This window comes from Bufo gargarizans, chromosome 10, assembly GCF_014858855.1.
Source record: "Bufo gargarizans isolate SCDJY-AF-19 chromosome 10, ASM1485885v1, whole genome shotgun sequence".
Lineage (NCBI taxonomy): Eukaryota > Metazoa > Chordata > Amphibia > Anura > Bufonidae > Bufo > Bufo gargarizans.
In genome coordinates, this window is record NC_058089.1 from 106,076,795 (window position 1) to 106,089,895 (window position 13,101).

The following is a 13,101-nucleotide window of genomic DNA, read 5'->3' on the forward strand; positions in this document are numbered from 1 at the left end:
ACAATCTTTTATAAGTAGCCTGGTAAAACTCCTTTAATGCTGCCTTTGTCTATACACTGATTCCCGATTTACAGCACCTCTATGGTAGCTTCTTAATCCCATACCAGCCATTATGTCTGCTGCTACCCTGAAGGTTACATGCATGCATACTATAGGTCAAATAAGCTCTTGATCTATAACCTTTATGTTATGTTCTTTAAGGGGCACATGCGGTGTCTTTAGAGGGTGTTTACACTGTGCTCCCTGTTTGGTATTGATTTGCAGTGCATTGTATGATCATAGCCTTAGGAATGCTTTGATGTCATTTATTTGATTTGCGAGTATTTGACTAAGAAGTTCTAGGCTCACCTGCCTGTAGGAGCACTACTAAGAGAACACAGCTCACAATAACCCTATTCTCAAGGTACAGTATGCCTTTGTCTAATAGTATACCAGCCATCATAATGGATTGAAGAAGAGGAAATTATTATTAAGATTATACAGACACCATGAACCAAGTACATAACAAGTGATCATGGGGACCCATAGTAAAACTTGGTATGGCCCAAACCACCATGACTACCTTTTAGCAGCACCTATTGACCTCATGAAAAGCTTATGATTATTTTGCTCCCCATTATGCACATGGATAATGCACGCAGTGATGTCACAATATTGAGAAAATGTGCACAGAGGCATTACAGCACAGAGAGGGATAAGCAACAGGGAATAATGCATACCGAGATGTCATAGCACAGGAATAACATGCAAAAAGGATGTTTCACATATTGTGGCATCACAGCATGGGAAAATACATATAAGGGTGCATTCATATCACTGTTTAGCTTTCTGTTCTTCTGATCCATCAGAAGAACATAAGAATAAAAAAAATCTAAAAACGGTCCATTGTTTTGAGTATCAGTTGCGATCAGTTTGCATCTGTTTTTGTCACTTCTGTTCGTCTGAGTTCGTTATTTAATCAGTTATTGTGAGCCAAAACCAGGTACAGGTCAAAAACACAAAAAGGTGAATATCTTTCCCTTATACCTTATCTCTGTGTAGGCTTCACTACTGGTTTTGTCTCACGATAACTGATGGAAATAACCTAACCAAACAACTGATGTGTGGGTTCACACCTGCGGTTTTGTCTCTGGCCATCTGTTCCGGTGGAGAAACAGACTGCTGTAGTTTACCGTATTGGGTACAGCCGAATACCACCGCACAGCACCGGATGCCCAGTCAGTGTAATATGATCAGGTGGTGATCCGGCCGCATACCACCGTATGTGCTGGTTTTCGGTCACACAAAAAATTGCTGTATGTAGCATGTTTTGTCCAGCTGAAGGCCAGCATGTATGACAGGTACAGTGACTTCCAGCAGTCTGTACCTCCGACAGAACAGACTGCTGGAATTAAGGACTCAAATGTGAACCCAGCCTTGGAGATACCTTATTTTGCAGGACTTTTTCTACCATCTAAAATAACAGATCTCTTACAGAACAGACTCAAACTGATGCAAACTGATTATAACTGTTGCTCTAAAAAATACAGATCAGTTATTTTTAGTGCAAACTAATGCTAACTGATGATCCTTTTTTTTTCTGTTCTTCTGACAGATCAGAAGATCAGAAAACAAAACGGTGATGTGAATGCACGTTAATCATATCCAATGCATGAATAATGCACACATGATGCCACAGTAAAGGGATAATACAGTGATGCTGCAACATAGGAATAATGTAAAAAGGTAATAGGATAACACATACACAACAGGGGTAACCATAGGACTCCATCACCATCCATGGTCACCACTGATTTTATCTTATATCTTATTGGAAATATTTGTCTTCACTCATAGTAGCTGCTACCCTAGTAATTTCACCTGTGATCAAGAAGAATATATTGGGAAGTAGATACTGACTAGAGATGAGAAAGTCAATTCTTAAAAATAGAAATTCAATGTACAATGATTATTTTTTTTTATGTGGATTTCTTAGAATCAGAATTTTGAGATTCGATTTGGGCGAAATTAGAGAGAGAGAAAAGAAAGAGAAAAGGACGAGAGAGATCAAAGTAGTTTCAATTCAGGTATATTGATTTATACCCAAATCATAATGGACCTGAAAGGAACTTGACTCATCTCTAATACTCACAAATCCCATTGACCTATAATGGGTCCATTAGGCTTCTATCCTTTATTAGAGGAAAGAGTTGGGTGGTAGACTACACAGTTGTGGTTGTAAGAGATATGGAAAATATATAGTAACTAGGGTTAGACTGGCCCACCAGAGTACCAGAAGTGGTGGGCCAAGGGTCTGAAGCTAAATGAGCACATAAGATCCAGTAGAAAAATCCAGATTTGAGCTGCCTTTGGATCTCATCATTTGCCACTAGGGTCTATTTCACCTGTTAGACTTTATTGATAATATATAGCTTAGGTCCTAAGAATAATTTCCTCTGGTGGGCCCAAGGAACCCCAATCCGAGACTGATAGTGCTAAAGTTAAATAATTACCACTATATCTAACAGTTGGGGATAACTGACCAGTGTTTAATTAGAAAGTGGATAATTCTTCAATGTTTAGCATTATTATTATGCGTAGATTTAAAATTATATTCCTTAAAATGGAGCAAGACGTAAAATAACAAGCTCTATAGTCTCTTTTACCAAGACCGATCAGTTTGCATAGTGAAAGCCTATGAAAGTGCAGACGCTCACAGCACAGCCATCAGTCTGGAGCTACTCTACCTCATTAGAGTTAAAATTTGCATTTTTAAATTATATTTTTTTTCAGCTTTTACATTTCTCAGTCACCTCTACTCACTTTCTTTTTATTTCTCTAAAGGTTCATGGAAAGACTTCTGAACAAAATCACAAATTTTCTCCTTGCTACTTGAAATGCAGTCTAATGAGTGTAATCTATTCTTACTTTTCATCCTTGCCGAATTTCAACCTGAGCTCCCCGTTATTATTGTAATATTTTTTTTTGCTGTTATCTGCCTGAAACTATAATTCTTGCTATCATGATAGCTACAAATCTACTCTGTCAATGAATGAACATAGCACTGTGTCCCCTGACTAATTGACTAACTGGGAGATTTAAACCTACCAAGCGAGACGCAAATAATACAAAATAAACATAAACAGTACAAGCCACAGTAAAAAAAGACAAAGGACAGAAAAGCTGTTCAGCCATTCCTTATGTCATTTGTTCTTCTTCATAAGTTAACAACAAATAAGCAGGCCAGATTGCTGGGTGTACTACAGCAGACAACACAAATGAATGAGCAGCCTATGCTAGGGAAGGATATGCTCAGTGAGTATACGGTGGAACAGAAGGTACGATGATCAATTCACGTTTTAAAGAGTTTAATGTCATTAAAATGCATTTTTTTTCTATGTTGTTACACAATATTTTTTTTAGGATCCTATACTAAATAGATTTTGCAATTTTTTTTTTTTTGTTTTGGGGGGGGGATTCATGGTACAATGTGAACCTTTTCTATATGATTAACATATTTTCATTCCCTATATGGTCAATTCAAATAAAATGACCAAGCTTATGTTAGTAGATTTATTCTACACTTCCAGTGTTGTTTTTGTTATTCCATTGGATTTATTTCGGGCTAAAATACATTTTTCACACAGTCTTTTTAACCATTTGTCCTCTACAGTCTGCACGTTTTCACATATAATAGAGGTGGCTTTGTCTCCTTCATAATGAAATCCGTCTGAGGAACTGTGCAGCTGGATCTATAACCCTTATCTTTCCATTTCTGAAAGCTCATAAACACTCTTTTAAAAGCAGATTTACACTGTCTGACTGAGCAGGCAATTATTGGGAAGGAGAACAATTCCTTCTTGATAACTTCCTGCTTTACATGCAGAAATCTCCCTCACTGTATGGGGATGAGTGAAGCCTATCGTATTAGCTCATTCTCAAAAAGATGTATTGTTACAGGGCAGCAGATCACTGTTCACACAGCACAATCTACTGCCCAGAAACAATGATTTAGGTGTCCACATGAATATAATTTAATTTGATGATCTGCAGCACTTTTACACAGGCGAATTATTCATACTAACGTTCGTTCCTGATAATCAGGTCAAAAATCTGTCTAAAGCTGAATTGTTATCACAATAAGAATTCAGCTTAAGGCCTCTTTCACACTACCTTTTTTTGTTTCTGTTTTGCGCGCCGTTTTTGCGTTCCGTATACGGTCCGTATATGGAACCATTCATTTCAATGGTTCCGCAAAAAAAAAAAAAACGAATGTACTCCATATGCATTCTGTTTTTCCGTTCCGTTGAAAGATAGAACATGTCCTATTATTGCCCACAAATCACGTTCCGTGGCTCCATTCAAGTCAATGGGTCCGCAAAAAAAAACGGAACACATACGGAAATGCATCCGTATGTCTTCCGTATCCATTCCGTTTTTTTTAAAATCATATATTAAAAATGTTATGCCCAGCCCAATTTTTTCTATGTAATTACTGTATACTGTATATGCCATACGGAAAAACGGAACGGAAATGGAAACACAACGGAAACAAAAAACGGAACAACGGATCCGTGAAAAACTGACCACAAAACACTGAAATAGCCATACGGTAGTGTGAAAGAGGCCTAAATGAGAGTTTATGCAGAGAAAAAGGGCTATATAACAAGCTCAGTTCCTCTGATGGATTTCATTGTGAAGGAGACTGAGCAGCCTGTATTATATGTGAAAAGGTGCAGCAGGCTATAGAGGACGAGTGGTAAATGCCATATAGACATCTTAAGTGATAGGTTCTCTGGCTTGGGATCCTTCATTTTGAGTGTGGTTATTATCTTGCTAGGTCTCTCTATGTGATATATGGAATACCCAATGTGATATAAAAGATCATCTGGATTTTTGTGGTTAACTTGGTACTGTACTATTTTTGTTATACATGGAATAAGAGCATTTTCAAATATCTTCTCAGGTCATTCTAAAGTTAGTAGAGATGAGTTTTACAGCACCTTTATCTTTTAACCTGAGCTGAGAGTCTGGGACCCTACATATCTATGCACTACACAAATTTATTTTAAAAGGTTTTGTGTAAGGCTTCAGATTCTACCAGCCACTCCTGATCTTGTCAAAGTTTGGACGTAAAGAGAGGTCAGGTTCAGACATTATTTGGATGGGAGGTTTCCTAGGAAGACTCAATGCTGAATTTTTTATGGGCAGCATAGCGGTTCACTGGTTAGCGCTACTGCCTTGCACCACCTACATGAAGTTTGTATGATTTCTTCATCTTTATCTTGTTGTCCTTCCACATAAGAAAAACATTCTAATACGGTAAATTGGAATTTAGGTTGGTAGCCCCAATGAGGAGAGGAACCAATGTGAGTGATGACACAAACTTTACTATGGAACATCTATGAATACTTAAATAAAATAAATAAGTACATAAATAATTAGACAAATACATAAAATTGAATATGGGTGGTGCAACCTATCAAAAGAACACTTGCTTATGAATTTACTCCACCATAGCAGGCCACGGGCCTATGGTTAACACATTTTTAAAGACCATCTAAAAAAAAAAAAAAAAAAAAAGAAAGAGAAAAAACAAGGATTGCCCAAAACCCTTTTAAGTGGTTTCCAAGATAAGATAAATATGACTTGCAAAAACAGCTTCACGCCTGCCCAGGGTTTTGTGTTGTATTGCAGAACAGTACAATTCACTTCCATGGGGCTAGGCTCAATGACTATGGAGAGGTGTAGCATTGGTTCTGGAAGAGTGCAGCTATGTTTTTTTTTTTTATCCCAATTAAATACTTTAAAGGGAACCGGTCATGTTGAACATGGTGTCTGAGCTGCAGGCTGCAGGTTATAAAGCAGGAGGAGCTCAGCCCATTTGATATATAGTTTTATAAGAAAAGGTTCAGTGATTGACAATCTTCCCTCTATGACTGTGTATACAGAGATAGTTGTCAATCACTGATAGGACCGCCTCCTGGACTTCAAAGTTCAGAATGAGCAGGAATTTAAATATATAAATGATAAATTATACTGAATATTTTCACATACATATAAATCTTCTCAGCTCCTCCTGCTCTATAACTTGCTGCCTATAGGTTACATTGAATTTTCATGGTGACAAGTTCACGTTAATGTTAACTACTGACCAGGGTCAATGACTTTGGAGGCCCTCGGATAATATAAAAAAAATGAAGGTTCTGTTTCATTTTTTTTTGTATGAAATATGAGGCTAATACAATAATATGGACAAAATTCAATGCCATACAATGTCAATTGAAAGCACTGTATAGATTTCATATTATGCGGCCCTGTACTGCTGCAATGATGGCACATAGAGAACACCTAATAACGTTGTATGGTCATGTATAACATCATTTCAAGTGCCAAGGCTAATGCCTTTTTTGCTCATAAAAAGATATAAAAAGATAACAGTGAAAGATGGTCTTTGATTGTTGCTGTGCCATAGGGATATTTAGTATTTGCAAGCACATTCAGACATGACGTAGTAAAAGACATAAAGAAATGAGAGCAAATATCAAGCAAGCTAATAAGCCGAGATCTGGACTCAAACCTACATTATCATCAGGTATAGGATATAGTCATTCGCATCGAAGAGAAATGGAGAAAACAACAAGAATTAGCAGGGCCCAGCGTGATGTTAAGTTGATAGATATGGACCTATGAAAGGTATACATTTTCAAAGCAATTTGCAATAATTATATACTTTTAGAGAGTGTAGCTCATTTTAAAAATTACCACTGTGTTTCAGAAAGGGAAAGCACTTTCAGAGTATGCATTCACTGAGGAGCATAGCAGAAGGTCTAACTGACATTTCATGGGAGAGATGTGAAGGAGTAGCATTTTCTGACATTTTCCTAGAAGGAGTGGGAGAAACAACTTTTTTTTTCCTAGATTAGGTGAAAGGCAGGGGGGGGGGGGGGACAGATTCAAAGACATATTTAGTTTCTTTGCGTCTCTTAGGCATTGCTAAAACGCCTTTGGAGTAAAATGTTAATTTGCATATTGTATGGTTTTCACAAACTTAATGACATCATATTTAGGGATGAGCAAATTGATTTCAGATGAAACATCCGAAGTTGATTCACATAAAACTTTGCTCTAATACAGTACGGAGCAGGAGCGCCATACAGTATTAGAATGTATTGGCTCAGAGGAGCCGAAGTTATTGCTTCGCGAGACTTCGCGCAATAACTTCATAAATTATTTGTACTGTAAAAAAACATTTCCCAAACTGGGGTTCAGTTTCAAGTCGTACCTTGGAACCGAACCCTGGTTTGGGAAATGTTTTTTTAAAGTACAAATGAATTTAGGAAGTTATTGCGCCAAACAATAACTTCGGCTCATCAGAGCCAATACATTCTAATACTGCATGGAACTCCTGCTCCGTATGGTATTAGAGAAAATGTATGCAAATTGACTTTGAAAGTTTAATCCGAATTTGATTGGCTCATCCCTAATCATGTTATTAGCACAAAATTTAATATATTTACTATGCGTTAGGCTTACCTAGTATTTCTACCAAAAATATATTTTCATTTGATTGCAACTGACCCCCATGTTTATTATCCCTTTTTTTTTTAGTAGTTATAAATTTTGGACAATCAGTTAGTTAAAAGGGTCCCCAAATCATCAAGGGAATCACAGAACATCCAGTTCTGGGATTCTAAGTGAATATTTTCAAAGAGAATCTGACAGCGAGTGTTCAAGTTCCCTAGAGGGGAAATAAAGTATTACAATGTTCTTATTGAAATCAGTGGGCAGTCTGTGGAATGCATGGACATGTGTGACAGCAGGTGATCATTGTGGTGAGTAGTGCATCTTTTTTTACCCTTTTTTGCTTTTCAAAAACATGTCTCTCCCCTAGAAAACCTTTTAACAAAAACTTTATGGTAAAAATGTAATACAAAAAAAAGTAAAAAAAAAGTGCATTTAATAAATTTTTAAAAGTAAAAAATTGCAGAAAACAATTATAAAGGAGATTTATCAAATGCTGGTCTTTGAAATCCCCTGCTCTACCAGATGTGCAAGCCACATTATATATTAGGCAGGCAATGCAGGTATTGTCCGGCAGGCAATGCAGCATAATAAACCCTATGGAAACACAGCACTGCGTTAGATTTATTTCTTCATTTGCATCTGAAATATGACCAAATATTGATAAATGAGGCGGACCCGCTGGCCCTGACCACTCCCCACCCTCACCATATCCCCTTTTCAGAGTCACGAGGGGCGTTTAAAAAGTTGCAAACATGAGGATTGTGACTTTTTTTCTGCCAAAAACAGCTGCAGCGAGATGAAAATTCTCTCTCTATGTGTGTAGGAAGTTTAAGTGCATGATGCAACGCAATACGGAGCATCAATCCAACAGATTTGTCAAATAGCTGAAATCATATGGATGTGAAGCTGTCTTCTGAATGAACTCTGAATAAGTCACATTAGGATTCTACAGATGATTTTCCTATCCATTTCTAATAACCTGACTTGAGCTTTTGCTTTCTAAAAAAATATATAAAAAAATAAGTATCTCCTTCAAGCAACATTACTTGTACAAATACGCATGATGTCCAAATTAAAATTCAAAGCATTCCACCTCTCTAAATAATACGGCTTTTTCGAAACGATTGTATTGACATTCAAAGATGTTCTCCGGTATATTGTAAGGTGAACTGAATTGTAAATCAAGCATGCTCAATCATGATTCATCTATACCGCATCTTAAGCTGGGGGTTCATACATTGAGGCGCAAAATATATTCAGCACCAGAGTCTTTTTTTTTTTTAAATAAAACTTTGCAGCATAAAATATAGTCAGTTAATTCATTCTGACCCATCTCAACATTCTGACATAGAAAAAAGTATTTCCTTCCCCACCTCGTACAACATCCTAAAATACTCTAAGTACTGCTAACTAGCCTCAGGCACCCTCTTGGTTGTTGCCCATTTGAACACAGCGAGAATATAAAATTGGTTCTCGCAGACAAGACTTTAACCTCTTAGGCACAAATGTAATATGAAACGGCCTAAATAGAAAAAGATCTGCACAGATCAAAAAAGCCAAAATGAGGTGGGAATGTGTATATGGATTTTATTGCTTGACTACTTGTATATAGACAATATAGCTACAGATGTAGGTCAAGAGACACATATGAATGCCTCACTAAAAACATCTTTACTTCAGCAGTACAATTTATAGATTACTTACAGATATAAGTTATCCATACTTTATGTGATATGTTGTCCAATGTGAATCTGACATTCTTGTAGCTAAGATATGCTTGACCTGGAGCAAAGATTGGGTGTGATGTCCTAGTCCTGTAGCTAAATATTATAGCCACAGTAGAGGAGCTGTTTGGCTTTTTCTAGTCTGACTCATAAACTAGAACCCCCCGAGGTATCAATATCTTCATACACTTGCAACTTTTTGGAATCTCTTTCCACTAATACAATTCTTTCCTTATATAAAAGGGAATAACATGACTAATGTTGAGCAAACACTTCTGAATTTCAGGGAAAATTTGATTCACTGCAAAGCCAGATTTCCTCGTACTTTGTGGTAATGGATCAATTCCCCATACTTACCTCATCTGTTTGAGACGGCCGTGGCCAACTCTATTGAAGATCTCGTGAGAAAGCTCATGCATGGTGACGTAAGACGTCACCACACTTACCGACGCGGTGACATCATCACTGGCCGCGCAAGATTAAGCGCTGGATCTTCAATCAAGATGGAGGTGGCCGGCTAAAGGTGCCAAAGGTAAAAGTAGAAAATATATCTGATCTGTTTGACTAGCTTTACACAAATCTAGTTCATATCTGGAAGTTCAACCTACTAAATGTGTCCACAAGTGAGAATAAGAGACAAGAAAAAAACTGCAAACATTTGCTACATAGGTCTGCAATATAACTCTTTTATTCATGAACATAACATAGAGAAACAAGGCTAAATATCCTGTAATTTTCATAGTAAGAGATAGATATAAACTGGTGCTCTGTAAGCCAGTCCTAATCTGTGCTTTGCTGTCATGAGATTTGTCACAATTTTTAAGAGGAAAGTTTTTAAATATATAAAAAATATAAAAATTCAAATCACCCCCCTTGCCCCAAAACTAAAATAAAAGTGCATAAACAATTAAAAAAATAAACATCATGGGTATTGTCACATGTAAATTGCCCATACAATTAAAATATATAAAATATTACAAATATTGTATTTTTTATCTTTCTTGCGTAATCCCCATTTACATATATTTGTTCAAAATGTGAGAAAATTGCCCATTTGGAATCTCACATTGAGTATCTAAATGGGCAGGTTTCAACACTGAGAAGCATTGACAATTTGGAAAAGAGTTTGCTGCTCACTGATCAAGAGCTCTTTAAGTAGATGGGGGGAGGGTGGTAGCGAGGAGGCTGAGGAAAGTGAGGTAGCTAGCTGAGTAACAGTTAGAAAGTGGAGTAGAGGGAAGAGTGCCAGGGAGGATAGCCCTGATCTAACACACCCCAACAAGTTTGAGGGTTGACAGATGAGGGGGATGTCAGTTCAGAAAGAGCACTGCTGCAGCCAGACACTTCCTTTGCCAGTCAGAGCAATACTGCCTGTACCACGAAAGATTAGAGAGGTAAACAAGTGGCTGAAGAACTGATGTAGGAAGGAGGGGTTTGGGTTCCTGGAGAACTGGGCCGACTTCTCCCTCGGCTACAGGCTATATCATAGGGATGGGCTGCACCTCAATGGGGAAGGGGCAGCTGTGTTGGGGAGAATATAGCTAGAATGTTGGAGGAGTGTTTAAACTAGGGACTGGGGGGGGGGTAATTACATTATAGGAGGGGAAGATAGTGCAGATAGAGACCGGGGGCAAGGTAATGGGACTGGGAGAGGAATGAATGGAGGGACTAGAACAGTTCAGAAGGAAAGGTATAGGGTAAAAATATACATAAACCTCTTAAATATATGTATACTAATGCCAGAAGCCTGACTAATAAAACCAGGGAACTGGAATTGGTGATGTGTGATGAGGACTATGACATAGTGGGAATAACGGAGACATGGCTGGATGATAGCTATGACTGGGCAGTTAATGTACAGAGTTACAGTCTGTTTAGAAAGGATCACCAAAACCAGAGAGGGGGAGGGGTCTGCCGTTATGTAAAGTCCTGTCTAAAGCCCACAGACCGAGAAGATATAAGTGAGGGACATGAACATATGGAGTCACTGTGGATAGAAATACATGGAGGCAAAAACAATAATAAATTACTAATAGGAGTTTATTATAAACCACCTAATATACCAGCGTCCACAGAAAATCTGCTACTAAAAGAGATAGACAAGGCAGAAAATTATAATGAGGTTATAATGGGGGACTTCAACGACCCAGATATAGACTGGAAAACTGAAACCTGTACATCTCATAAAGGAAACAGGTTCTTGGCAATAACCAAAGACAATTACCTTTCCCAACTGGTTCAGGACCCGACTAGAAGGACGGCCATACTGGACTTAGTATTAACCAATAGACCTGACAGAACAACAGATGTGCAGGTCGGCGGGCACCTGAGAATTCGTAACCATAAAGTAATAATCTTCCAATTATCATTTAAAAGAGCGTTTCTTCAGAGAGGAATAAAAATACCAAACTTCAAAAAAGCTAAATTTAGCCAACTAAGAGAGGCCATAGGCCTAACTAACTGGGATAAAGTCCTCAAAAATAAAAATACAGCCACAAAATGGGATATTTTTAAAAGCATCCTAAAATCTAATTGTGAGAGGTACATACCTTATCGGAATAAAAGGTTAAGGAACAAGAAGAAACCAATGTGGATAAATAGAACTGTAAAGAAGGCAATAAATGACAAAAAGAAAGCATATAAATCACTAAAACAGGAGGGTAGTGAGGAAGTACTGAAAAACTATAAGGAAAAAAATTGAATATGTAAAAAACAAATAAAAACGGGAAAACTAGAGACCGAGAGATTAATTTCCAAAGAGAGTAAAACCCTAAAATGTTCTTCAATAATATAAATGGTAAAAAGTATAAATCTGAAGGTTTCGGTCCTTAACAGAGTGATGATGGGGGAGTTGCAGACAGCGATGAGGAGAAAGCAAAGCTGTTAAATATTTTTTTCTCCACTGTATTCACTGAAGAAAATAAACTGTCCGGATCCGTCTACAAATGGTATCCGTTTGCATTCCGTTTGCAACGGAACTGCCTGCCAGAATCCAACAACGCAAGTGTGAAAGTACCCTAAGCCATACTATTCCCTATCTCAAGTGGTGGTAGGAAAAAGAACTAAAACAAGGAGGAACTATGGGGCACATTTGTTAAGACCGGCATTTTAGATGCCAGTCTTAGTAAGGCCCTGCGCTGGTGGTGGATCAAACCGAGTTATGTAGAGGCACTGGCCTCTTCATAACTTCGGCAGATCCTCCGCCAGTTCTAAATGTAAGAAGGCTTCCTAGCTGTCTTACATTTAGACCATTTTCTATGCCTAAAATGGTAAATAAGACGGGCCTGACTTGAGCAAGGAGAATTAGCAAATTGTGGCACAGCTAGTTGTTGTGCCACAATCTGCGCATTAAATATGCCTAATTTAGGCGTATTTCAGATTGATAAATGACCCCCTATGTCTGTATGATCATACCCTTGACAACCCATCCTCTATGGCAGACTATAATTCTGACTTGTCTTTATTGGAAAACTATCTCTTATGAATCAATATTCTGTATTTTTCACTTTATAAGATGCACCCCAATATAAGACCTCAGCTCAAACCCCCATATCAGACCTCAGATCAGACCCCCATATCAGACCTCAGATTAGATCCTTATATAGGACCTCAGATCAGATCCCTTTATGAAACTTCAAATCAGACCCCCATAACAGACCCCATAAGACCCCATATCAGACCCCTATGTCAGATTCCAATATCACACTCCCATCAGAGCTCAGATTAGACCCCCATCAGAGCTCAGATCAAACCCTCATATCAGACCTAAGATCCTACCCCCATATCAGACTTTAGATCAGACCCCTATATCAGACCTCAGATTAGATCCCCATATCAAACCTCAAATCAGATCCCTTTATGAAACTTCAAA

The 13,101-nt window shown here is 37.8% G+C and overlaps 1 protein-coding gene across 1 annotated transcript in view; it reads right to left on the minus strand.

Moving 5' to 3' along the window:
• Positions 1 to 13,101, minus strand: part of LOC122920383 (cadherin-8-like) — a 391,866-nt gene that overhangs the window by 73,222 nt on the left and 305,543 nt on the right. The gene's annotated exons all lie outside the window — the stretch shown is intronic.